This window comes from Mesoplodon bidens (assembly GCF_964165515.1).
Source record: "Mesoplodon bidens genome assembly, chromosome: 7".
In the NCBI taxonomy this organism is placed as follows: domain Eukaryota; kingdom Metazoa; phylum Chordata; class Mammalia; order Artiodactyla; family Ziphiidae; genus Mesoplodon; species Mesoplodon bidens.
In genome coordinates, this window is record NC_138164.1 from 21,246,413 (window position 1) to 21,274,218 (window position 27,806).

The following is a 27,806-nucleotide window of genomic DNA, read 5'->3' on the forward strand; positions in this document are numbered from 1 at the left end:
AGACTGTGATTAAAAATCTTCCAACAAAAAAATGTCCAGGACCAGATGGCTTCAGAAGCGAATTCTATCAAACATTTAGAGAAGAGATAACACCTATCCTTCTCAAACTCTTCCAAAATATAGCAGAGGGAGGAACACTGTCAAAGTCACTCTACGAGGCCAGCATCATCCTGATACCAAAACCAGACAAAGATGTCAGAAAAAAAGAAAATTACAAGGCAATATCACTGATGAATATAGGTGCAAAAATCCTCTGCAAAATACTAGCCAACAGAATCCAACAGTACATTAAAAGTATCATACAGCATGATCAAGTGGGATTTATCCCAGGGATGCAATGATTCTTCAATATATGCAAATCAATCAATGTGATACACCACATTAACAAATTAAGGAATAAAAATCATAGGATCATCTCAATAGATTCAGAAAAGCTTTTCACAAAATTCAACACCTATTTATCATAAAAACCCTCCAGAACGTGGGCGTAGATGGAACTTACCTCAACATAATAAAGGATATATATGAAAAACCCACAGCCAACATTGTTCTCAATGGTGAAAAACTGAAACCATTTTCACTAAGATCAGGGACAAGACAAGGTTGTCCACTCTCACCACTATTCTTTTTTTTTTTTGCGGTACACGGGCCTCTCACTGTTGTGGCCTCTCCTGTTGTGGAGCACAGGCTCTGGAAGTGCAGGCTCAGCAGCCATGGCTCATGGGCCCAGCTGCTCCATGACATGTGGGATCTTCCTGGACCGGGGCATGAACTGCGTCCCCTGTATCGGCAGGTGGACTCTCAACCACTGCACCACCAGGGAAGCCCTCACCACTATTCTTCAACATAGTTTTGAAAGTTTTAGCCACAGCAATCAGAGAAGAAAAAGAAATAAAAGGAATGCAAATTGGAAAAGGAGAAGTAAAGCTGTCACTGTTTGCAGATGACATGATACTATACATAAAGAATTCTAAAGATGCTACCAGAAGACTGCTAGAACTAATCAATGAATTTGGTAAAGTAGAAGGATACAAAATTAATGCACAGAAATCTCTTGCATTCCTATACAATAATGATGAAAAATCTGAAAGAGAAATTAAGAAACACTCCCATTTACCACTGTAACAAAAAGAATAAAATACCTAGGAATAAACCTACCTAGGGAGACAAGAGACCTGTATACAGAAAATTATAAAACACTGATGAAATAAATTAAAGATGATACAGACAGATGCAGAGATATACAATGTTCTTGGATCGGAAGGATCAATATTGTGAAAATGACCATACTACCCAAAGCAATCTACAGATTCAATGCAATCCCTTTCAAACTACCACTGGCATTTTTCACAGGACTAGAGCAAAATATTTCACAGTTTGTATGGAAACACAAAAGAATAGCTAAAGCAATCTTGAGAAAGAAAAACGGAGGTGGAGGAATCAGGTTCCCAGACTTCAGACTATACCAGAAAGCTACAGTAACCAAGACAGTATGGTACTGGCACAAAAATAGAAATATAGATCAATGGAAAAGGATAGAAAGCCCAGAGTTAAATCCATGCACATATGGCCACCTTATCTTTGATAAAGGAGGCAAGAATATATAATGGAGAAAAGACAACTTCTTCTATAAGTGGTGCTGGGAAAACTGGACAGCTACATGTAAAAGAATGAAATTAGAACACTCCCTAACACCACATACAAAAATAAACTCTAAATGGATTAAAGACCTAAATGTAAGGCCAGACACTATCAAACTCTTAGAGGAAAGCATAGGCAGAACACTCTCTGACATAAATCATCGCAAGACCTTTAAGCCACACCTCCTAGAGAAATGGAAATAAAAACAACAATAAACAAATGGGACCTAATGAAACTTAGAAGCTTTTGTACAGCAAAGGAGACCATAAACAAGATGAAAAGACAACCCTCCGAATGGAAGAATATATTTTCAAATGAAGCAACTGACAAAGGATTAATCTCAAAAAAATACAAGTGGCTCAAGCAGCTCAATATCAAACAAACAAACAAACAAACAAACAAACAACCCAATCCAAAAATGGGCAGAAGACCTAAATAGACCTTTCTTCAGGGAAGATATACAGTTCACCAACAAACACATGAAAGGATGCTCAACATCACTAATCATTAGCTAAATGCAAATCAAAACTACAGTGAGGTATCACCTCACACTGGTCAGAATGGCCATCATCAAAAAAGGTACAAACAACAAATGCTGGAGAGGGTGTGGAGAAAAGGGAACACTTTTATACTGTTGGTAGGAATGTAAATTGATACAGCCACTATGGAGAACAGTATGGACGTTCCTTAAAATACTAAAATTAGAACTACCATATGACCCAGCAATCCCACTACTGGGCATATACCCTGAGAAAACCATAATTCAAGAGTCATGTACCACAATGTTCATTGCAGCTGTATTTACAATAGCCAGGACATGGAAGTAACCTAAGTGTCCATCGACTGATGAATGGATAAAGAAGAGGTGGCACATATATACAATGGAATATTACTCAGCCATAAAAAGAAATGAAATTGACTCATTTGTAATGAAGTGGATGCACCTAAAAACTGTCATACAGAGTGAATTAAGTCAGAAAGAGTAAAACAAATATCATATGCTAACACATATGTATGGAATCTAAAAAAAAAGGTTTTGAGGAATCTAGGGGCAGGACAGGAATAAAGATGCAGACATAGAGAATGGACTTGAAGACACAAGGAGAGGGAAGGGTAAGATGGGACAAAGTGAGAGAGTGGCATGGACACATATATACTACCAAATGTAAAATAGATAGCTATTGGGAAGCAGCCTCATAGCACAGGGAGATCAGCTCCATGTTTTGTGTCCAACTAGAGGAGTGGGAAATGGAGTGTGGGAGGGAGATGCAAGAGGGAGAAGAGGGAGGAGTTATGGGGATATATGTATATGTATTACTAATTCTTTTTGTTATAAACAGAAACTAACACACCATTGTAAAGCAATTATACTCTAATAAAGATGTTTTAAAAAAAGATTATGGTGGCAGGGACTTAAGCTATAGGATAGAGTGATAGTAGGGAGTAAGTCTAGAAAGCACTTACATGACAGTGTTGATGCAGGCAAGATAATTTGATTTTCATCTATAAATTCCAGGAAGGCTAAGAAGAGTTTTGATGTTTTGTTTGTTTTGTTTTATTAACCTAGGATGGGACCCAGTGGCTTTCTTTTAGTAATATAAATTTAATAAAAGAAAGATGTTTAATCAATTGCACTATGGAGTTGCTGGTGGCTACAAGACCATTTCATAAGCCATTGCATCTCTTGAAGTTAATGATTTGGTCCTGGAAGAAGAGATAAACAATAGAGTTAAGGAGAAGAAGTTGGATTTAAGTTTTATTGCTGAGGTGGAATAGGATACACTGGGTGACAGATCAGATGTAAGGATGTTGGGGTGAGATAGAGGGAGGTCTTGGTGAAGGCACCAAGGCTTTAGTTTCAATAGGAGGGTAAATGACAGCACTGTGAATTGATGTGGAAAATAGGCTCATTCCTTGTTTTACATGAGTTCTCTTTACATGTTTTTGCTTATACAAGCAGAAGAGAAAGTATACACCTATTTTTTTTTTAATGTGGGCAAAGGTATTTTGCTTCAAGAAAGCAAGATGAGGTCTGGTTCCAGCCTGCTCAAAGGTGTAGGACATCATGCGTGATAAGAGACTGTTTCCAGAATTCATGATCACCTCTTCTTTCTGGGCATACAGCTGGATTACATGTCCTGGCTTCCTCTACAGTAGTTTGTGGCCCTGTGGTTGAGTTCTAGCCACTGGGATGTGAGTAGAAGTGACATGCACTGATTTCAAGATTAACCCGTAAACTTCATGAGGCATTCCTCAATGGTCTCTTTCCTCCTCTGGCTACTTGCAATGAAAACAACCTCCAGGGCATTGATCAAAGCTACAAGGTGAAGGTGGCAGAGTCTGCAATAGTCTGGGTCCCTGAGTGACTATGCAAAGGAAGCTTTTTGCCTGCTCAGTATTGTTATATGATAAAACATAAGCATCAGTTGGGATTTATTTGTTACAGAGGTTACTCTATCCTATTACACAAAGTTTTCCCATTGATTTATTAATTTAATAAATATGTGTTGAATATTAATTAAGCCTTTGCCACTATATTAAATGCTGAGGATGTAGTACAGAGCAGAATATATAACCATCTTGCTTTCACAAAGCACATATCCTAGGAGATATGGACAAATTTTATATGCTTGTGCTCAGTGTACCTTGATGTACTATTTTATTCCATCACAGTACATTTTTATTTTTAATAATCTCCATTCATATCATATCGGTTTTTAAAAACATGATGAGTGTTACTACCGGGTCGAGTTAACTTTCATAATAACCAAGGACTAGCAAGGTGTAGCGAGCTGATGCCTGAGCTCTTTCCAAGTTTCTAGTCACCTCAGAAATTTTATATTTGATTAGTGTAATTGCAGGGTTTATACTTATCTACTTAAAAAATTTGTGTTGTCAATATCATAGGCTTGATGTTGGAGCTTACTTTTCCATTAATAGAAAAAGTGTTATTTTGATATTAATAACAGTGAAAATTGAGTCATTTTAATGAACTTTTGCTTATGGGAAAAAGTTTTTTAATTAAGTATGTCTACATGTTAGTAGATGAGTGTATAGCAGTAGAACAGATTTGTGGGAGGTAGATGTGGGGTGAGGAACAACATCTGGTGAGTAACTTGTCTATTTTGGACAGGTTACATTTGGGTTGTCTACAAGGGCATTCAGGAGGATCTGTGTCTAGTAGCCTGCTGATTTCTTGAGTTTGGGGTCTATTTATAGGTTGAAGACCTATAAATAGTAGCGAGGACCAGATTAAAGACCCAAAGAAAGGGAACTGCTGAGCTAAAATGACCCTAGAGGGGATGGGAGAGATAAGAAATAATCCACCAGAGGAGAAATTAACCAAGGGGAAACAGAGGTGACCTATTCTTTGAGACAGGAAAGAAGGGGGAAGAATTGTGTTATCACTAGTAAGCCTGAAAATGGAGTCAGTAAACCCAAGAACTTACCCAGTGAGGCTAGAAAACTATAGTACCTGAGAGTTAGGACTCTGAAATCTGACAGACCCAGGCTCAAAACTTATCAACAGATGGACGATGTTTCGCAGGTCTTATTTTTGACATCTGCAAAATGGGACTGATACTATTTATCATATACAGTTGTGAGTATTAAATGACACAATGCAAAGTTCTTAATATAAGGTGTATTCAATATTAACTATTAAAAATACAATATTAGCAAATGTCTAGTAGAAGTTACCACCAGACCTTTGGAGTTCCACCAGTCCATGCTTCTTGAATTTCACCAGAAACACTAAAATTGGTAGCTTGTTGGGTGGTGCCATAAGACAAGGGGATGAAGGGATTGAAGGTCTCAGTGAGAATGTCATTAAGGAAATCAACCACTCTGGGGAGGACGCCGAGTAATTCCTTGTGGGAGCTGATGGATTGGGAGACTAGGGAGAGATGTCAGTGAGGATAAAATATTGGTTAAGTGGAGGGAGTAAGGGAGAGAGGCAGAAAGCTCAGAGGTTGTGGATAGAGAGAATGATGGCCAAACATACTAAGACATAGACATGCCCGGGTGCCTCAGAAAGCCTGATGTGATTGCTCCCCATTACACAGTGATCTGGAGATGGGGTGGGGCCGGCTGGCTGGGTTATACTTTTTAGAGAACTTGACCATGCATGTAGGGTTCCACGGGGAACATGAGCATGAGTGGGACAGGGCAGCTTTGAAAGGAAAAGGAGAGGTGAAATGGTGAACAGCCACACACTTCTCAACATAATTCCCTCCTTGTGACCTCCACAAAACTGCCGTAAATCTACCATTATTAAAGCATGTCTAGCAAGCTTGATTTCTTGTAAAGGCCAAAGAAGAGGCAAAACCTAAATGCCCTAAGTCACAGATGCTCTATTTGGATGCACTTTAGAACATCCCAGGGAGCTTTTAATAAAATGTCTATGCATGAACCCCATCATAGACCAATTAAGTCAGAATCTCTGGGGAAAAACGTATGCCTCAGTGTTTCTGAATAGTTCCTCAGGGTTCCTATTTTTTAGCTAGGGTTACAAACAGTCATTGTAAGTAGTGCAGGAAAGAGACTGAGAGAACTGAGAAGAAATATGGTCGAAACTGTCAGGGACCATGGGGAGGGAGGAAGAATCAGTCACGAAGGGATGTTGGAATTCCCACCAAATTTACATACATTTCTGAAGGCAGGAAAACCTTGTCATCTGAGCCATCCAAATTTAAATTTTTACAGGAGGACTATGCTGATTTCCAAGAAAGCTGCAGAGGTCGAGGGGAGATCACAGTTACAGAGGGCCCAGGAAATGTGAGGCTATTAGAGGGCATATCACAGGCCAAGTGGAGGTTTCCTACCAGGGAGAAAAGTCCCGTGAGTTGCTTGGTTCCTCCTTACCCTCTTTTCAACATCAGCTGAGTTCAAAGCTGAATGAGGGTTCTATTGCTGAATAACAAATTACTACCAATTTAACAGCTCAACATAAATTTATCATCTAGCAGTTCCTGTGGGTTAGGAGTCTGGGCACAGTTTAAGTGGGTCCCCTACTCAGGGTCTCAGAAGGCAGCAGTTAAGGTGGCAGCTCAGGCTGCAGTCTAATTTGAGACTCCAGCTTCTCTTCTTAGCTCACTGGGTAGAGCAGAATCCAGTTCTTGATTAGGTCAGGCCCATCCAGGATAATCTCTTTTGATTATTCTTTTCTTTTCTTTCTTTTTTTTTTTGACTTAAAACAATAGAAATTTATTGTCTCACATTTCTGGAAGCCAGAAGTCCAGGATCAAGGTGTTGGCATGCTCCCTCTGAGATTCTGGGTAGAATCCTCCCTTGACTCTTCCTAACTTCTGGTGGCAGCTCTTGATCTTTAGCATTTCTTGGCTTGTAGCTGCATCTCTCCAATCTCTGCCTCTGTTGTCACACAGCCTTGTTATCTCTGTGTCTGGGTCTTTTTTCCTCTTACAAAGACACCAGTGGTATTAGATTAGGACCCATGTTACTTCATCTATTACCTCATCTTACTTGTATCTGCAAAGAGCTTATTTCCAAATAACATCATATTCACAGATAGCAGGAGTTAGGACTTCAACATATCTTTTGGGGCCGGGGGAGGAACACAGATAACACACCTGTTGCATGCATCCTTTCCTCTCCTTTCTTGCGTCTTGTTTGGATTAATTTCTTTTTTATTGAATTTTATTTTATTTTTTTTTATACAGCATGTTTTTATTAGTTATCTATTTTATACAAATTAGTGTATATATGTCAATCCCAATCTCCTAATTCATCCCACCACCACTACCCCCCACCCCACTTTCTCCCCTTTGTGTCCATACATTTGTTCTCTACATCTGTGTCTCTATGTCTGGCTTGAAAACCGGTTCATCTGTACCATTTTTTTCTGGATTCCACATATATGCGTTAATATACGGTATTTGTTTTATGCTTTCTAACTTACTTCACTCTGTATGACAGACTCAAGGTCCATCCACGTGTCTACAAATGAACCAATTTCCTTCCTTCTTATGGCTGAGAAATATTCCTTTGTATATATGTACCACATATTCTTTATCCATTCATCTGTTGATGGGCATTTAGATGGCTTCTATGACCTGGCTATTGTAAATAGTGCTGTAATGAACATTGGGTGCATGTGTCTTTTTGAATTATGATTTTCTCTGGGTATATGCCCAGTAGTGGGATTGCTGGCTCATATGGTAGTTCTATTTTTGGTTTTTTAAGAAACCTCCATACTGTTCTCCATAGTGGATCTATCAGCATACATTCCCACCAACAGTGCAAGAGAGTTCCGTTTTCTCCACACCCTCTCCAGAATTTATTGTTTGTAGATTTTCTGATGATGCCCATTCTAACCGGGGTGAGGAGATACCTCATTGTAGTTTTGATTTGCATTTCTCTAATAATTAGTGATGTTGAGCAGCTTTTCATGTACCTATTGGCCATCTGTATGTCTTCTTTGGAGAAATGTCTATTCAGGTCTTCTGCCCATTTTTGGATTGGGTTTCATGTTTTTGTAAATTTTGAGCTTCATGTGCTGTTTATATATTTTTGAGGTTAATCCTTTGTCAGTTCCTTCATTGGCAAATATTTTCTCCGATTCTGAGGGTTGTCTTTTCATCTTGTTTATAGTTTCCTCTGCTGTGCAAAAGCTTTTAAGTTTCATTAGGTGCCATTTGTTTATTTTTGTTTTTATTTCCATTACTTTAGGAGGTGGTTAAAAAAGGTTTGCTGTGATTTATGTCAAAGAGTGTTCTTCCTATGTTTTCCTCTAAGAGTTTGATAGTGTCTGGCCTTACATTTAGGTCCTTAATCCATTTTGAGTTTACTTTTGTGTATGGTGTTAGGGAGTGTTCTAACTTCATTCTTTTACATGTAGCTGTTCAGTTTTACCAGCACCACTTATTGAAGAGACTGTCTTTTCTCCATTGCATAACCTTGCCTCCTTTGTCATAAACTAGTTGACCATAGAAGCATGGGTTTATCTCTGGGCTTTCTATCCTTTTCCATTGATCTATATTTTTGTTTTTGTGCCAGTACCATATTGTCTTGCTTACTGCAGCTTTGTAGTATAGTCTGAAGTCAAGGAGTCTTCTGTGCACCTCCACACAAATTTTAAGATTTTTTGTTCTAGTACTGTAAAAAAAAAAGTCATTGGTAATTTGATTGGGATTGCACTGAATCTGTAAATTACTTTGGGTAGTATAGTCATTTTCACAATATTGATTCTTCCAATCCAAGAACATGGTATATCTCTCCATCTGTTGGTATTATCTTTAATCTCTTTCATCAGTGTCTTATAGTTTCCTGCATACAGGTCTTTTGTCTCCCTAAGTAGGTTTATTCCTAGGTATTTTATTCTTTTTGTTGCAATGGTAAATGGGAGTGTTTCCTTAATTTCTCTTTCAGATTTTTCATCATTAGTGTATAGGAATGCAAGAGATTTCTGTGCATTAATTTTGTATCCTGCAACTTTACCAAATTCATTGATTAGTTCTAGCAGTTTTCTGGTAACATCTTTAGGATTCTCTATGTATAGTATCATGTCATCTGCAAACAGTGACAGTTTTACTTCTTCTTTTCCAATTTGTATTCCTTTTATTTGTTTTTCTTCTCTAATTGCCATGGCTAGGCCTTCCAAAACTATGTTGAATAGTAGTGGCAAGAGCGGACATCCTTGTCTTGTTCCTGAACTTAGAGGAAATGCATTCAATTTTTCACCATTGAGAATAATGTTTGCTGTGGGTTTGTCATATACAGCCATTATTATGTTGAGGTAGTTTCCCTCTATGCCCACTTTCTGGAGCGTTTTTGTCATAAATGGTGTTGAATTTTCTCTAAAGCTTTTTCTGTATCTATTGAGATGATCATATGGTTTTTATTCTTTAATTTGTTAATGTGGTGTATCACATTGATTGATTTGTATATATTGAAGAGTCCTTGCATTCCTGGGATAAATCCCATTTGATCATGGTGTATGATCCTTTTAATGTGCTGTTGGATTCTGTTTGCTAGTATTTTGTTGAGAATTTTGGCATCTATATTCATCAGTGATATTGGTCTCTAATTTTCTTTTTTTGTATTATCTTTGTCTGGGTTTGGTATCAGGGTGATGATGGCCTCATAGAATGAATTTGGGAGTGTTCCTCCCTTTGCAATTTTTTGGAATAGTTTGAGAAGGGTGGGTATTAGCTCTTCTCTAAATGTTTGACAGAATTCACCTGTGAAGCCATTTGGTCCTGGACTTTTGTTTGTTGTAATATTTTAAATCACAGCTTCAATTTCATTACTTGTCATTGGTCTCTTCTTGTTTTCTATTTCTTCTTGGTTCAGGCTTGGAGGGTTATACCTTTGTAAGAATTTTTCTATTTCTTCCAGGTTGTCTATTTTACTGGCATAGAGCTGCTTGTAGTAGACTCTTAGGATGCTTTGTATTTCTGCAGTGTTCCCTGTAACTTCTCCTTTTTCATTTCTAATTTTATTGATTTGAGTCCTCTCCCTCTTTTTCTTGATGAGTTTGGCTAAAGGTTTATCAATTTAGTTTATCTTCTGAAAGAACCAGCTTTTAGTTTTATTGATCTTTGCTATTGTTTTCTTTGTTTCTATTTCATTTATTTCTGCTCTGATCATTATGATATCTTTCCTTGTACTAACTTTGGGTTTTGTTTGTTCTTCTTTCTCTAGCTCCTTTAGGTGTAAGGTTAGATTGTTTATTTTAAATTTTTCTTCTTTCTTGAAATAGGGTTGTATTGCTATAATCTTCCCTCTTAGAAATGCTTTTGCTGCATCCATAGGTTTTGGGTCATCGTGTTTTCATTGTCATTTCTCTCTAGCTATTTTTTGATTTCCTCTGTGATTTCTTCAGTGATCACTTGGTTATTTAGTAGTGTACTGTTTAGCCTCCATGTGTTTGTGTTTTTTATGTTTTTTCCCCTGTAATTGATTTCTAATCTCATAACTTTGTGGTCGGAAAAGGTGGTTGATATGATTTCAATTCTTTTAAATTTACTGAGGCTTGATTTGTGACCCAAGATGTGATCTATCCTGGAGAATGTTCCATGTGCACTTGCAAAGAAAGTGTAATCTTCTGTTTTCAGATGGAATGTCCTATAACTGTCAATTCAATCTCTCTGGCCTACCGTGTCATTTAAAGCTTGTGTTTCCTTATTAATTTACTGTCTGGATGGTCTGTCCATTGATGTAAGTGAGTTGTTAAAGTCCCCCATATTATTGTGTTACTGTCCATTTCCCCTTTTATAGCTGTTAGTATTTGCCTTATGTATTGTGGTGCTCCTATGTTGGGTGCATATATATTTATACTTGTTATATATTCTTGGATTGATCCCTTGATCATTATGCAGTGTCCTTCCTTGTCTCTTGTAACATTCTTTTTTTTTAACATGTATTTTATCTGATATGAGTATTGCTACTCCAGCTTTTTTTTGATTTGCATTTGCATGGAATATCTTTTTCCATCCCCTCACTTTCAGTCTGTATGTGTCCCTAGGTCTGAAGTGGGTCTCTTGTAGACAGCATATATATGTGTCTTGTTTTTGAATCCATTCAACAAGCCTGTGTCTTTTGGTTTGAGCATTTAATCCATTTACATTCAAGGTTATTATTGATATGTATGTTCCTATGACCATTTTCTTAATTGTTTTGTGTTTGTTTTTGTAGGTCCTTTTCTTCTGCTGTGTTTCCCACTAAGAGAAGTTCCTTTAACATTTATTGTAGAGCTGGTTTGGTGGTGCTGAATTCTCTCAGCTTTTGCTTGTCTGTAAAGCTTTTGATTTCTCCATCAAATCTGAATGAGATCCTTGCCAGGTAGAGTAATCTTGGTTGTAGGTTCTTCCTTTTCATCACTTTAAATATATTGTGCCACTCTCTTCTGGCTTGTAGAGTTTCTGCTGAGAAATCTGCTTTTAACCGTATGGGAGTTCCTTTGTATATTATTTGTGGTTTTTCCCTTGTTCATTTTAATAATTTTTCTTTGTCTTTAATTTTTTTCAGTTTGATTACTGTGTTTCTTGCCATGTTTCTCTTTGGGTTTATCCTGCCTGGGACTCTCTGCACTTCCTGAACTTGGGTGACTATTTCCTTTCCCATGATAGGGAAGTTTTTGCCTATAATTTCTTCAAATATTTTCTCAGACCCTTTCTCTCTTCTCCTTTTGGGACCCCTATAATGCAAATGTTGGTTCATTTAATGTTGTCCCAGAGGTCTCTTAGGCTGTCTTCATTTATTTTCATTCTTTTTCTTTATTCTGTTTGACAGCAGTGAATTCCACCATTCTCTCTTCCAGGTCACTTATCTGTTCTTCTGCTTCAGTTATTCTGCTATTGATTCCTTCTAGTTTAATTTTCATTTCAGTTACTGTATTGTTCATCTCTGTTTGTTTGTTCTTAATTCTTCTAGGTGTTTGTTCTTTAATTCTTCTATGGTTTGTTAACCATTTCTTGCATCTTCTTGATCTTTGCCTCCATTCTTTTTCCAAGGTCACTATCATTATTCTGAATTCTTTTTCTAGAAGGTTGCCTATCTCCACTTCATTTAGTTATTTTTCTGGGGTTTTATCTTGTTGCTTCATCTGGTACATAGTCCCCTGCGTTTTCATTTTGTCTGTCTTTCTGTGAATGCAGTTTTCATTCCACAGGCTGCAGGATTGTAGTTCTTCTTGCTTCAGCTGTCTCCCCTCTGGTGGATGAGGCTATGTAAGAGGCTTGTGCAACTTCCTGATGGGAAGGATTGGTGGTGGGTAGAGCTGGGTGTTGCTCTGGTGGGCAGGGCTCAGTAAAACTTAAATCTGCTTGTCTCCTGATGGGTGGGGCTGTGTTCCCTCCCTGTTGGTTGTTTGTCCTGAGAGGACTCAACACTGGAGGTTACAGTCTCTTTGTTGGAGCTAATGGTGGACTCCAGGAGGGCTCATGTCAAGGAGTACTTCCCAGAACTTCTGCTGCCAGTGTCCTTATCCCTGCGGTGAACCACAGCCACCCCCTACCTCTTCAGGAGACCCTCGAACACTAGCAGGTAGATCTGGTTCAGTCTCCTATGTGGTCACTGCTACTTGCCTCTGGCCCTGATGTGCAGACTACTTTGTGTGTGCCCTCCAAGAGTGGAGTCTCTATTTCACTCAGTCCTGTCAAAGTCCTGCAATCAAATCCCACTACGTTTCAAAGTCTGATTCTCTGGGAATTCCTCCTCCCATTGCTGGACCCCCAGGTTTGGAAGCCTGACATGGGACTCAGAACCTTCACTCCAGTGGGTGGAGTCCTGTGGTATAATTGTTCTCCAGTTTGTGAGTCACCCACCCATTGGTTATGGGATTTGATTTTATTGTGATTCTGCCTACCATCTCCTTGTGGCTTCTCCTTTGTCTTTGGATGTGAGGTATTTTTTTTTTTTTGATGAGCTCCAGTGTCTTCTTGTTGATGATTGTTCAGCAGTTAGTTGTGATTCCTATGCTGTCGCAAGAGGGAGTGAGCACATGTCCTTCTACTCCACCATCTTGATCCAATCTTTTTCTTTTGATTATTTTAGAAACTTTCATCACATCTGTAAAATTCCTTCATCTTTATCATAAAGCATAACCTAATCATGAGGGTTGGGAGTGTTGTCCCATCATAGTCACAGGTCCCGCCCATACTCAGGTGGAGGTGATTATGCAGGATATGCAATCAGAAAGTGAGAATCTTGGAGTTCATCTTAGAATTCTGTCTGCCACAATAGCTGTGGATATATTCATTTATAGAACAAATATTTTCTGAGCTCCTACTACATGCTAAGCATTATTATGGTATATTTAAAGGCAATAAATACCTTTTAAAATATAGAGCAGAATATGCAGTGTTTGAACTGTTTGGAGTTGGCATGGATGGTTGCTATTGTAAGTGAAGTGGTGAAGTATTGGCTTCATGGAGAAGGTAACATCTCAGGAAAGACTCCTTATAATAACCACAGCTTTTCCTTTATCTATGCCTAGAGGTCTTCAGATGTTTCTCTCAAATTATTTTCCTTCCTCTTTAATCTTTGTTTTTGTAGAAATAGTGAGTAAATAAAATTCTACATTGGATTTTATTACATGTAAATTAAGATTCTGAAAACCAAAGTGAGCCAGAAGGCAAAATCATGTAAGCCAAAGGAAACCCCTGATGTTTCAAAGATGCTCAAAATGCAGAAATCTGTTGTCCAAAAACGAATGCAACACTATCACATTATGGTCCCATCAATGAATCAGTATGACCCTGGGCCTGTCCAAAGACCATGGTTCATTGATTGATTCATTCACTCGTATAGCATACTGAGAAGTTGTTATGTGTTAGGCTCTGCACTAAGCATGGAAATTTCAAAGATGAATAAGTTATAGTCTCTGATTTTGAAGAATTTACCCATGATTGGGACAGATGGACTTATGTATAGGTAATTTAAATTATGGCATCGATCAGGAGCATCAATTGTTATTTTGGAGAATGAACAATTTCTGGAAAAGCTATATGAAATGCAGCCTAAGATGATTTTGACATATGCATAGTATGCTACAGACCCGGGTAGAAGTGATGAAGTAATCATCCGCTTAGCCACAAATGGCTCCCAGGGCACAGCAGGGAAGAGGAAATGATAAAACAATGTTGTGACTTGATCAGAGTACACAGGAGGAAAGTGCAGCCAGAACATTAAATATTCATAGCTTCAGTTTATCTAACTGTGAAAAACATAGCAGTACAACAAATCCTACTGTTGGAAAGCTAGGAAAACAGCAGCCTCCAGCAGCAGGCTCGAGTGTCATCTGCCAAAGGTACTACATGATAACTGTACTGTTGAAGCTCTTCTCTTCTCTGGATCTTAAAGCACCAATCCCTGAAGATTGACATGGCTGATGATGCTGCATCTATGCCCTCTGTATTGGTTAGCTATTTCTGGGGAACAAGCCATCCTAAAATTCAGTGTCTTGACACAACAGCTATTTGTTTAGCTCACCATTCTGCAGACCGTGCTCACTTGGACAGTCTTCTTGTCTAGGCCAGGCTTGGCTGGTGGCAAGTGGGTTTACTCATGGGCTACCAGTAGGTAGGCTGAGGCTGGCTGATATATGATAGCTTTCCCTGAGACAGCTAGGATTACTGGGGCCTCTCTATATATAATCTCCCATTCCAGGCTTATTTGAAAGATGGTCAAAGGATTCCAGGAGCAATAAGCAGGAAAGCCCCATTGCACAAGCATAAATGTTACAATTGTTAACATCCCATTGGCCAAAAGTCAGTCACACACAAAACGTAGAGGAGTAGATTCTATTTTTTTATGGGAGGAATGGAACTAAACAACCACGTCCTGGTTATGATTTATTGATTTTATCACCCTAGTGTTATTTTTGACTTCTTTAACTTTTCTTCTTGACATATTGTATGTCTATGATATGTTCTTATATAGAGAGAAGGCATTACAATGCATATTTAAGAATGTGTGGAATCAGATATACAGAAATTTGAATACCAGCTCTGCCATTTACCACCTGTGTGATCTTAGTCAAATTCCTTCACCACTCTGAGTTTACTTTCTCATCCATAAAATGGAGATAAAAATTACAACTATTTTATAGGAATATTATGAGAATTAAATGGCATTGCATATAAAGCTCTTAACATAGTATCTGACATATAGGTGCTCAATAACTATTAAAAAAATCATCATCATCACTACCACACCCTTGTTATCACCAATATTCTCTCTATTGTTTCTTCTTCTTCTCTTGCTTCTCCTTCTCCATCATCATCATCATCATTATCACCTTTTCTTTCAAGTGCAATCTTCCCAGAGCCCAGAATTTAGAATCAGAAGCTCCTGATTTGATGACTACTATTTACCTATGTAGCTTTATAGAATAGTCTTTTTATAAATTAGATTTTATCCATATACAAACTTTATATTGCTAGATATATAATTAAGTTAATTATGTATATACACATTTATTTGTAAAAAAGAAACAATTCATAGATTAAGTGAAAAAGGTGACCAGTAATTAAAAATGAGTTCTCTTCCTATAAATATTGAACCATATTATTTATCTCTTGTTCTAATAATGGCTGTGTAACAAATAACCACAAGACCTCGGTGGTATACATGAATAAACATGTGTTATTTCTCATGAGCCTATGCATTAACAGGGCATTTGCATGCAGGTCTAGACTGATCTCAACTGGACTCTCATGAACCTGTGGTCAGATGATGGGTTAGCGGGAGGTTGACTAGTCTAGGTTGGCTTCATTTGGGACATCCAATCTCTCCTGCTTCATATTGTCTCTCATCCTCCAACAGCTTTATCCAGATTGTTCTTATACCACAGCAGGAGTCCGAGAGAGATAGATGAGAACAAGGCCACTTGAAACCTGGACTCAGAAATGGCACAATTTTATTTGTGTTGCATTGCATTGACTAAAGCAAGCCACATGGCTGGGCCATATTCAAGGAGTAGGAAAATAGGTTCTCTCTCTTACTAGGAGCTGATGCAAAGTCATATTATGTAAGGTGTGGATTTGGAGAGTGGATAGAGAATAGGGGCCCCTTGTGTAGTCAATCTATTATAGCACCCAAAATATGGAAACTATCTCACTTGTGTTTCTTCTACACATAACCTTAGCTGAGTGCCTAAAGCAGAGAGGAACTTATTCTTTTTGCTGTATTAATGACATTGATGGCTTTGGTGCTATTTAGTCAATTTCCTACGTAATAGCTCATTGATCTGGGTTAATGCAGAAGTGACATTTCACCTCACTGTTAAGAGCTTAGCACAATCCACTGGCATGCTTATTTTATTTTTCCAAAGATATGAAACATATGAAAGATTAAAAATCCATGCCAAAAAGTGATTTATTTGGCATTCTTTTTGAGCATTCTGTGGGCAGAAAAGTTTACAAAGCACATTACACTGGACGCAGGAGTAAAGCTCTATAGTGCTAGCCCCACAAAGCTGTCAGTTTGAAGGTGAAGGGGTATGGATTCTGTCCAGCTAGGAAGTGGTCTTCCTCATTCACCAGATGTGACCATTACCTTACCCAAAAAGCTTCAAAAGCCACTCTCTTTAGCCTTCCCTTTGCCTGGCTTTTCCCTACCTGACTTTTCCCTACCTCACACACTAGCCCTTGTGAGATTTAATAATATAGATTAAGTGATAATTTCACACAAAAGTAAACCTCCATAAAGTTTCCAAAGTCATTCTTAGACATCAGATATAGGTCATCCTTATCAACAAATGGGGTGCATACAAGCAAGGAGATTCTTATCTGTGTGAATTGGTAGAAACATAGAACTAACTAATATCAACATTGTGGATTAAGTTAATATAGAAACCTCCTCCCATCCCTTGGAGGATATGGTCTATGGAAGCTAGGAGGGAGAAACATTTCCTTGAGAAATTGTGTATTAACTAAAGGAATCTAGATTTTAGAGGAGAGAATAAAGAAAACATTCCATGTTTTACTAGAAAACATACTTCATGTTGTACTCATCCACTAATCCTGTCTGTTGAAAAAAATATCCACCAACCAATGGATACTATCAGGTATTGTGAGGTCTGTGGGCATTTTTCTTGGGAGCCACCTATTCTTATAGTTACCTCTCTCTCCATCCATGGCCACTTGGTTCCCATTGGCAGAGTACTGAAGAGCTTTGAGCTCAAGAAGGCATTCACTATGGGATTTCTGTGGGGACATTTCATTTTCTCCTAATTCAAAAAAAAATAAAGAAAAAAGTAATCATGTTAATGATAGTTTAGGAAGTAGAGACACACAAAAAATCCAGCTTTCCTTCAGACAATGATGATTAATTTATTTGCTTCAGTAGTTTTATATACATATACATCCTCATTCTTTCACTCCATAAGGCTATGGAGATCCTACCTTAGAAGGTTCCAGCTTAGCTGTGGGATTGCTCTAGGACCTGATGACCTCAGGGGACACAATCCCCTGTTTGGTCTGAGTCAAAGGCCTTCCAAGTGGAAAGGTCCCTGAGTGAGAAGTTCTTGCTTGGGACCAGCGTTGGAATGGGTCATGTGGGGGAAGCTTGGAGGATACAAAGCCCAGTGCTCTCTAAACCATCAGACTTTTAGTCAATAAGTTGATTTTACAGACTGTGGCTATTGCAGATCCCTTGCTTCCATAGTCTGCCTTATGCTTTGAATTATTCCAACATCACTTTTACTGAGGCTAGAGGGTAGCAAAGACAAGCAGAGACCTTCCACACCTGTCATGACAGAACATGTGAGTGAACATATGAATCAATGCTTAAACCAATGGATCAATGTTTGAACAAATAGAGGAAACAAAAAGAGTTAATTAACTGCTTTCTGCCAATTTATTAAAAATTCTGGTATGAAAGAGTCTTGATGGGGAAAAGGGGGCTAGAATGATTATATACAAAATAAAAACAATTATATATAAACAGGGTTACAATAAGACTATCTGGAGACTTTAACTTCCAATTCCGTGATTTATCCTGAGATAAATGAGAATTTGATGTATATAATTTCTGGTAATTTCATGGAGCTACTAAATGTTATCCCAATTTTCCTATGAAGTGAAAACATTTACTCACCAGGAAATACCATTCCGATTTTTTTTTAATAGTAATTGAGTCAACAACTATTTACTGAGTACCTTTGTACCAGGCACTGTGCTGGGAGCTGGGGATACAGACATAGTCCCTGGCCTCTAGGAATTGAGAGTCTCATAGAAGATGCATTGAACAAGCATTCAAATTACCATAATTGCTATTTTAAAAAACTCTGTAAGTTGCTATGAACAAAAAACAGGCAGATCCCAATTATCCTCAGGGAATCAGGGAAAGTTTCCATGAAGAACTGTTGTTTCCTATGAGGCGCAAGGAATAAGCAGTTAGGTGAAACAGGAGACCATGTTCCCTGCAGAGGAAGGAACGTGTGCCAACAATTAGAGTCAGGGCATAGTCAAAGGATTAAAAGCAAGTTGGCTGGAGCAAAGAGAAGCTAGGAGACCAGCATAGAAGCCAATTATACAGAGATGAGTAGGCGACCATAAGCCATATTAAGGTGTTATTTATAGTTAGTATTGCTATTATTAAAGTTTTTAAATCTTTCTTTCATTGTTTATAAGTAAACAGGTTCTCAAGGGAGTTTTTTTAATGCTCTTTCTAACACCTTTAGGTATGTCGGTCTGTCCTCAGATGCACCTCTTTTTCTGTTCCACCTCTCCGTGTGGCACTACATATGGGACTCTTGACAGCACTGCCTTCTCCCCCTTTGTGAGTATCTTGAGAGCTGGATCCTGGGAAACCTCAGCCTACACTCAATTTGTCGTCTCTTTTGGCAGCTTTCAATCCCTATGACTACTTTTTCCCCTAAGCTATTTGAATTCATTGTGAATGTAAAATTTCATGAGACACTATATGTGTTTCACTCATACACAAACATTCAGAATTGATGGCATTCTATTAAAAAGCAAAGGAAAACTGAACTGACTTAAACAGACCTCTCTGGTTGGTCTGCACTATTCATTCCTGGTAAATGCAAAACGTGTGTTATTCCAGATGGCCGTGCTCACTTCTCCCTGGGTAAGGTATCCATGGATGAAACTAGTCAGATGACTGACTTCCCTGATAGTTTTCATTTTCTGAGGCATTTAGTTGGCTTATTATTATTATTTCTGATGTTGCTAGGTTCTAGTCTCTAGTATTTGCTGAAGAGCATCATGTAGTAGAAACAACTTGGGCTTAGAAACCTTGGGTTCAAATTCTGGCGCTGGTTTTAGAAACCTTGGGTTCAAGTTCTTGTTGCTGCTTTGTGATCTTTCTATGCTGCAGTGTCCAGATATACTAGATGGTTGCAATGGTTCCTTACAGCCCTAAAATAATTGCTATTCTATAATACTACTCATTGGCTCATGCAGATTTATCATCTTCTATATTGAAGATTCTGTGGTGGCTTTTGAATGGTCTAACATGCTTTTTGATGAATAATGATGACCAGTTTAATGTCTACATTTCAAGTTGCCTATCAGCTGTCAGCATGAAATGTTCATCTCTGTGAGGATTGATTAAAAGTTGTATGTCTAAAGAATGTGCACTTCAGTGCTATGGAATAGGAGAGAGTAGGAACATTGCTTTTCTCTCCAACTTGAATCAAATTTGCCTATTTTTTATTAAGGTGTGAAAGATGGATGCCAGTCAATTAATTTACCTCAGATGTTGGAGCCCAGCTTGTCCCAGCATATGTACTCCACTTGGAAAATACAAGATTTTTGAGAAAATAATATACCAATTATAAGGAAGAAGAGAAGTAAGGCAAGAAATTTCTCTTTTGCCTTCATAGCATCCAAGTGAATGTTCAGCCAAACTATAAACATTTTTACCACAGAACTATTGTGTGTGTGTTTTTTTTTACTTCAAAATGTTACTTTATTGTCATGACAATTCCACAAGGCGAGGTCCTCCTCCAGTCACAAACTAACCAACTTTGCTTAAAGGAACATATTTGATCAGCCTCTTTTTAAAGCTGAATTTCCTAGAAAGTAGCTACCAAATTCTTAGAAAGTGGCATTTGACATTGGCCAAATAATGTAGTAATGCACTAAAAAATATGTACTGATGATAAAATTTGTCACTTTTGGCTAGATAGTTGAACACTTAGTGAATGGTGGAAACCTGAAGGCATAGATGCATTCTCAATATGTATAGGGCGGGTGGGATAAAAGAAGGGGTTAACTATTGAAATACAACAAATTGCTATCAACTATTTTGAGTTACTAGCAAAAACAAATAAGATGCTCTGTGATCCTTGCAATATGTTGTAAGTTCACCGTACTGGACATGAGAAACCTAACGTAGTACAGGGTATTCCTCAGTTCCTTCATTTATTTAGCAAACATTTATGGGAACCCTCTAATATGGCAGGGACAAGGACTGCTACTCAGTGCTGGGGAGGCAAATATGATGAAGAACTCAGTGAGTTCTACAGTGAGCCTGGAAGGTAAAGGAAGTGTCTTAGAACAGAGTGAAGTAGGTGATATGATAGTATGTATACATGCCTTCAGCCTGGGGGTCAGGGAGAGGTAAAATTTTCCCTCAGAGTGCCAGAAGTAGAGATAATAATAACTATCATAGCTAACTAGAAGATTCTGTTTAAGGGCACAACCCAGAAATTGCAGGAATGGCTTTCTCTCACATCCCATGGGTCTGAACTTACTCTGACCTCACTCTTCACTGCAAAGGTGGCTGGGAAATGTAGTCTCCAGATGAGTAGCCATTGACCCCCGAAAATGTTGGAGTTTCTGTTACTAAGAGGAATAAAGGGAGAATGATTATTGGAGAACAGTTTAGTCGCTTCTGCACCTGTCATTTTTTTCCCCAAGTTTTCTTGAGGTATAATTGACATATAGCATGTATTAGTTTAAGGTGTACAATACAAGGATTTGTTATGTTCAAAAATATATGGCATATTTGGTATATATTGTGAAATTATTAACACAATAAGTTTAGTTAACATCCATCACCTCACACAGTTACTATTTTTTTTCTTGTGACACGAACTTCCTTGTGATAAGATCTACTTGGCTAGCAACTTTCAAATATACAATACAGTATTGTTAACTATAGTCACCATGCTGTACATTAATCCCTAGGACTTATTTATCTTATAACTGGAAGTTTGTACCTTTTGACCCCCTTCACCCATTTTACTTACCCCACAACCCCCCCCCCGGCAACCACCAATCTGCTCTCTATTTCTATGAGTTCTGTTTTTTAGATTCTATATATAAGTGAGACCATATAGTATTTGCTTTTCTCTGATTTATTTCTGTTTGATTTATTTCACTTAGCATAATGCTGTCAAAGTCCATCCATTTATCACAAATGGCAGTATTTCCTTCATTTTTATGGTGAATAATTCCATTGTGTGTGTGTGTGTGTGTAAAACATCTTTTTTTATCCATTCCTCCATAGATGGACATTTAGGTTGTTTCCATATGTTGACTATTTAAAATAATGCTGCAGTGAACATGGGAGTGCAGGTATTTCTTCAAGACAGTGATATTCTTCCTTCGAATACATACCCAGAAGGGGAGTTGCTGGATCATATAATAAGTAGTTCTATTTTTAAGTTTTTGAGGAAACTCAGTACCGTTTTTCATGGTGGCTGTATCAATTTTCATTCCCACCAACAGTGCACTAGTGTTCCCTTTTCTCCACATCCTCGCCAACACTTGTTATTTCTTATCTTTTTGAGGGTAGCCATTCTGACAGGTGTGACGTGATATTTCATTGCCGTTTTGGTTTGCATTTTCCTGATTATTAGTGATGTTGAGCACCCTTTCATGTAACTGTTGACCATTTGTATATGTTCTTTGGAAAAATGTCTACTCAGTTCCTCTCCCCATTTTTTAATTGAATTTGTTCTTTTTGCTTCTGAGCTGTAGGAGTTCTTTATATATTTTGGATATTAACCCCTTATCAGATATATTATTTGTAAATATTTTCTCCCATTTTGTAGGTTGTCTTTTCATTTTGTGGATGGTTTTCTTTGTTATGAGAAAGATTTTTAGCTTGATTATTCCCATTTGCTTAATTTTGCTTTGGTTGCCTTGTGCTTTTGGTGCCAAATCTAAAAAATCATTGCCAAGGCTGATGTCAAGGAGTCTACCCCCTATGTTTTCTTCCAGGAGTTTTATGGTTTCGGGTCTTATGTTCGAGTCTTTAATCCATTTTGAGTTGATTTTTGTGTGTGGTGTAAGATCCAGTTACCACAGTACTATTAAGAGCCATTTTTCCTGTTTAGATGCTGGCTCCTTAAGATAAAAAGTTAGCCCTAATGAACAGTGAGGGCTATGTTGTCATGACTGAAGCTGAAAAAAACCTCTTTGTGTCTTGAGAAAGTGCTGTACAATTGTTCTTATTGAGAGTTTGGCATGAAATATATTCTTGATTATTTCATTTTTGGCTATGAATAAGTATACGTAAACTTCCTATGACAAAAAGGGGAAAAAATGGAAACAACCAAAAAAAAACTTTACGTTTGAGAATGTCCTTATTCCTTTTAGAAAAGATATCTTGATGTCTGCAACTTGCCATCAAATAGTTCAATAAAAGATGTAAATAAATATATGTGTGTGTGTGTAGAGAGAGAGCACACATTGGCAAAATGTTAACCACTTGTTGAATCTAGGTGGTGCTCATTGTACCTTTCTTTCAACTTTTCTGTACATTTGAAAATTTTCAAGGTAAAATGCTCCAGAATAATTTCAAAGTCCTAAATGTCTTAGGGGAGTTATGAAGAGAGTAGGACTTAAAGAAAGAGCAGAGTCAATCTAGTCTGGGGAGGGATTGAATTCAGTGAAAGACTTCCAGCAGAGATAATGCTTGAGCTGAAACACTTTATATGTGTAACTTATTTAATCCTCAAGGAAACCCTGTGAGGGAGTCAATATTTGTGACCTTTTTATAGATAAGGGAACTGAGGCAGCCAGAAGTTAAGTCGCTTAAGGTCACATGGGGTGTCCATATTGCAGAGTTCTGGGGAGGCCATTCACAAGGCTGTGCCATGCAGTACGAGCCAACCATCCAGTAAGAAGTGGATCTGAGAATCAAACGCAGAAGGTCTGGCAGCAGAACCCATGTCCTCAACCTCTGCAGGGAAGTCCATGTGGCTAGGATACAGGGTGTGAAGCAGTCATGGAGAGGAATGAAATAAGAAGTCACTAGTGGCTGGATCCCAAATGACCTCTGGGCCAAGCTAAGTTGTTTGGCCTTGTGTTGAAGACAATGGAAAATCACTGAAGGATTTTTAGCAGAGACGGAACCGATTTGGATGTTGGAGATGACTCCTTTGCATGGGAAGGGTCATAGGAGAGAAAGTAGGAGACTGGGAGACTGTTGCAGAAATTCAGGTAGGAAATAAGAAAGGCCTAAACCACAGCAATGGAAGTGGGGGTGAAGAAGAAAGAAGGAGGAACGTTAATAAAAAAGAATGGGTAGGATTTAAGGATCTGTTGGCTATGGAGGATGAAGAAAAAGCATCACTGATGTTTTCCATATTTTTGATGGGAAACTGGGTGTGATGATTGAGAAAGACTATGAAGGCAGAACAATTTGGAGGGAAAGGTGGTGAATTCATCTTTGAACATTATTATTGCACATGATTCTTTCACTAGTCTAGGAGTAGGGATTGTGTCTTACTCTATTAATACCCAAAGTGTCTAGCATTCTTTCTGGTATAAAGTAGATACTCAATAAATTGTTGTTGGATGTGTTGAGTATTTGAAGGAATAACTTAGAGAATCACTTAGAATGTTGAGTTTGAAAGAAATTCAGAGGTCATTTGATAACTTCTCTGGAGATGCTTGGATTTCCTTTCTGATATTCTCCCTCACCCCTGTCCCCCAGCACTCTCAGGTGGTTACTTAACTTTTAGGGCATTTTCAGAGGTGGGCTTGTTTTCAATTCTTCTGTCCCAGGAATGTTAACAAAAAGGAGATGAGCCCTACTATTAGAAGCTATCATTATCTTGTTTATATCATCAATTCTTAGAATCTGGATCTTAAAAATGAGAAGTTACAGAGTATTGGGATTAATGGATCAACTAACTTAATGGACTCTTTTAGTCACAGGCTTTAAACAGAACTAAATATATGTTAAAAACTATTTAGTGGAGACATGTAAAAGCTTTCCATAGCAAGGAAAATGTTTCCTCTGAATCCTCAACAAAATTGAGATTAGAAGGGAACACTGAGCTTTAGCACACACTCCTTAGAGCTTTCTCTGCAGACAAAAATAAATCAAGCTCTGGAATCAGCTCCTCGATGGGCCCTGGTTTACTGAACCTTGAGATGAGTACTACAGATAGAAAGCAAAGTGACCATTGAGCCCTCAGGCACTGACCTTGACCATCCTCAAAGCAGACAAGCAGAGCAGAAGGTACTAGGTGGTTAAGTTCCTTACATCCTTTGGAGCTCTTCCCTCTGCAGAAAAATGAGGCCAGGAAACTTAAAGGTAAGATATGCTCTTTTAAAAAATCTTTGCTGTTTCACATATACACTGATGTATCTGTTACATAATTAAAGTAATTTGACATTCTAAGGTGTTTTTCTTTATTGGCATACAGAAACTTCAGTATCTGATAGGCTGGAATGTAGGGTACTATCACATGATCTGGCACAACTCTGGGTGGATTGTGTGCATACCTTTAATTGAATTCTCATTTTATTTTTAACTTCTGGAACAGATGGAGTCTGGGTACCAGAATAATCCCACTCTTCAATAAGTGTTTGAAAATGAGTGGGTTTGATTCCATCAGTTATTTGTTCAGAATTTACAGATCGCCTACCCTATTCAACATGCCCAGCCTGGGAATAAGAGCTATTTCTGTTAAAATATAATTGTTGTGGGATTACCACTTTAAGGTTTCAGTGGATATCAGTTATGGCCACTGCTAAATTGTAAACAGGTAAATTATAAATAGGTACAGATATAGAATGTGATGCTGAAGAAGGAGGTAAAAGTATTCAAGGAGAATAGTGTTAGGAATACGATTGGCTGTGCTGAATAAGATTACTGAGGCTAATTCATGAGCCTGGTAAAGAAAAGCAGCAGCATCTTCGAGATCTTGTCAGGGCAGCAGTGGGAAGCAGCTGCCAAAGGATGCCTTTTGTCGGCCATCCCTGCTAATGGAATAGAGAGTGGGAGAAAGTGGCAGGCAGAAGATGGGGCTCTGCAGAATATGTGTAAAGGGGAACTAAGATGGTTCCCAAAATTATTTCATCTGAACAACAGCTTCTATACCAAAGAGATATAATGAACAGATAGCAATCAACCAGGAATCTCATAGCAGAAACCAGTTATTCGGCAAGTACTTATTGGCACTTATTTGGTTGGCAAAGAAAGTGGCTGCAAAACCAGAGGAATATTTATGGGACTGAAAGAGAATAGAACTTCTCTCCTCTGTAGGCAAAAATGGTGGCTCAAGCTTGCTTCAGGAGTACCTCAGGGACCAGGAGGTGACCTGGGAGCTGGATGGACATATCTGCCCGGGGCTTTCACATCTTCAGTTCTCAGTCCTACAAACTGAGTAATGAGCTGTGTAGCCCTCTAACCACTTACCTACATCATGTTCTGTAGCAAAAGCACACAGATCTTTCATTTGACATCCTCCTCATCATCACACACTGCCCAATGGCTCATTGTATCAGATAGTCCTGGCCACGGTCCAGTCTGGGGGTTCTGAACATCCAACTCAGCTGCCCTCTACCATAGTAGGCAGCTTTGCTTGGGAGTGACTTCAGCCCCCTTTTGAACAAACACTCTTGCAGACTCTGGGTGCTGTTTGTTCCAGGCACTTAACAACATTAACTCATTGCATCCATCTTCTTAAGAACTCTACGAGGTAGGTAATTTTATTATTCCCATTTTACCAATGAGGAATTGAAGTGCAATGAGGTTAAATAGCTTGCCTAAGATCACACAGCTGCCTGCTAACTTCTACAGGGGGTGCTGTGTCTCAGAGATCCCCGCAGGGCCCTGAAGGCAACACTACCCCACCCAGGCTTTCAGGGGCAGCAGCAGATTTCCAGGCAAGTGTTTTCCATCAGGAGTCTCCATTAGGTCAGTATTATTTCCCAAGTCTATGTCCTTCTGCACGAGAAGTCTCTTCCCATCTCCTTCTTTCATTCCTCCTCCCTTCCCCTAAAAATGAATTTTTGTTGGTGACTATTACTGGGGGTTGGGGATGCTCTGAAGCAGAAAATTGTCACAAAAGAGACTTCCTCAGGAACAGCAAATGGTTTGCTCTGTGTTTCAGGAGGAAAGGGCAGTGGGTTCTGTTTTGTCTTTGATAACATTTTAGCTCTGGTTCTCAGGGGATGCTGCCAGATGAGCAGAAGAAGCTTGATGTGGCACTGCTGCTTTTCCTGAAAGTATTCAGTTCAGCTCAGCTTGGAAAGGAGAATCTCTCCTTTCTTTTATCCCTGAGGCCATCCACAGGACAACATAATCGTGAGCAATATGTGTCTCACGGTTTGAGTTATTCATCTGCTAAAAACCTATGGAAATTGGGGTGAGGGGTGTGGAGTCGGGGATCGTGTGCTCCAGCAGGAAAGTCCTCAGTAGAGACCCCTTGGAGGTCTCACCATCACTTCAAAGGGAAGAGACTCCCTGCTATTCTCCCTGCAGTACTCTGGGTTTCTTGGGTATCTCCAGAGAGAATATGTACATGTTGACACCAGCCTCACACACTCACACACACTGACATACTCAGTAATCTGAGTATACTGAGTATACTAATCTCTAGGAAAGAGAAACACATCACCTGGCAGATACTCCTCCCCCATCCCAGCCCACCTGAAGAGAGCACCCAAAGGAGTAGTAACAGGGCTCTGTGTCCCTTCGTAAACCATCCACCCACAAGGGCCTCCCAGCCCTTTACAAAGTCCCACCTAGCAATCCGCTCCCCACCCCAGTCAACCATCTTTAGTCATGGAAACACCTAGGGTAAATTGAAACTTTAAAACTAAAGTTGTGTTTTGTTTTGTTTATCTTGGGTTAGATCAAATTCTTAGGCACAGCACCCTTCTCATCAATTCCATATACAAGGAAGTCTTCTGGTATAGAATTTATCTACTCTATACAGAGCAAACCCCAGAGAAAGGGGAGGAGGGTTTATTCTTCTACGTAAATTTGTTTGTCTCTATTCTCACTAACCTGTGAGACTACAGGAAAGCAGGGGCTGAATTTCCAGTTCCCAGTGCTGAGCAGGCACTTGTTCTATGTTTATTAAAAAGACAATGGCATGATTTTCACAGGATAAACAGGGACTCCCCAATCTCCCAGTACAACAGTCAGAGAAATTCTCTCCTTTCCCAAATTCCTTTCAAAAGAATCAGCTCAGAACTACCTGGGCAATCTGCTTGACAGTGGTGTCTCCCAATCAGTGCAGGTGGGATTTCCACTGGGGCCCAGAGAGAAACACAAAGCAAGGAAGGCATCATTGCAACCAATTACCCACCCAGGGCAAGACATACTCAGAAGTTGCAACCACCAATGAATTCCCTGTAATAAAACAATGCTCAGAGTTAAGAGGCCAGGCCCAAGTCACAAGCAGGAGACCGTATAGTCCTTTGAGGTCTGCAAAGTAAGCTTAAAGTGTCCAAAATAATCTTATTATGTTAAACACGTTCAAA

General features: G+C 38.7%; 1 long non-coding RNA gene across 1 annotated transcript; it reads left to right on the forward strand.

Annotated features, from left to right (window-relative positions):
• Window positions 1-12,483: 12,483 nt before the first annotated feature.
• On the forward strand, window positions 12,484-19,998 carry LOC308620364. The gene is made up of 3 exons (XR_014016314.1): window positions 12,484-12,645; window positions 18,788-18,885; window positions 19,787-19,998. It is a non-coding gene; the product is annotated as an uncharacterized lncRNA (long non-coding RNA).
• The last annotated feature ends 7,808 nt before the right edge of the window (window positions 19,999-27,806 follow it).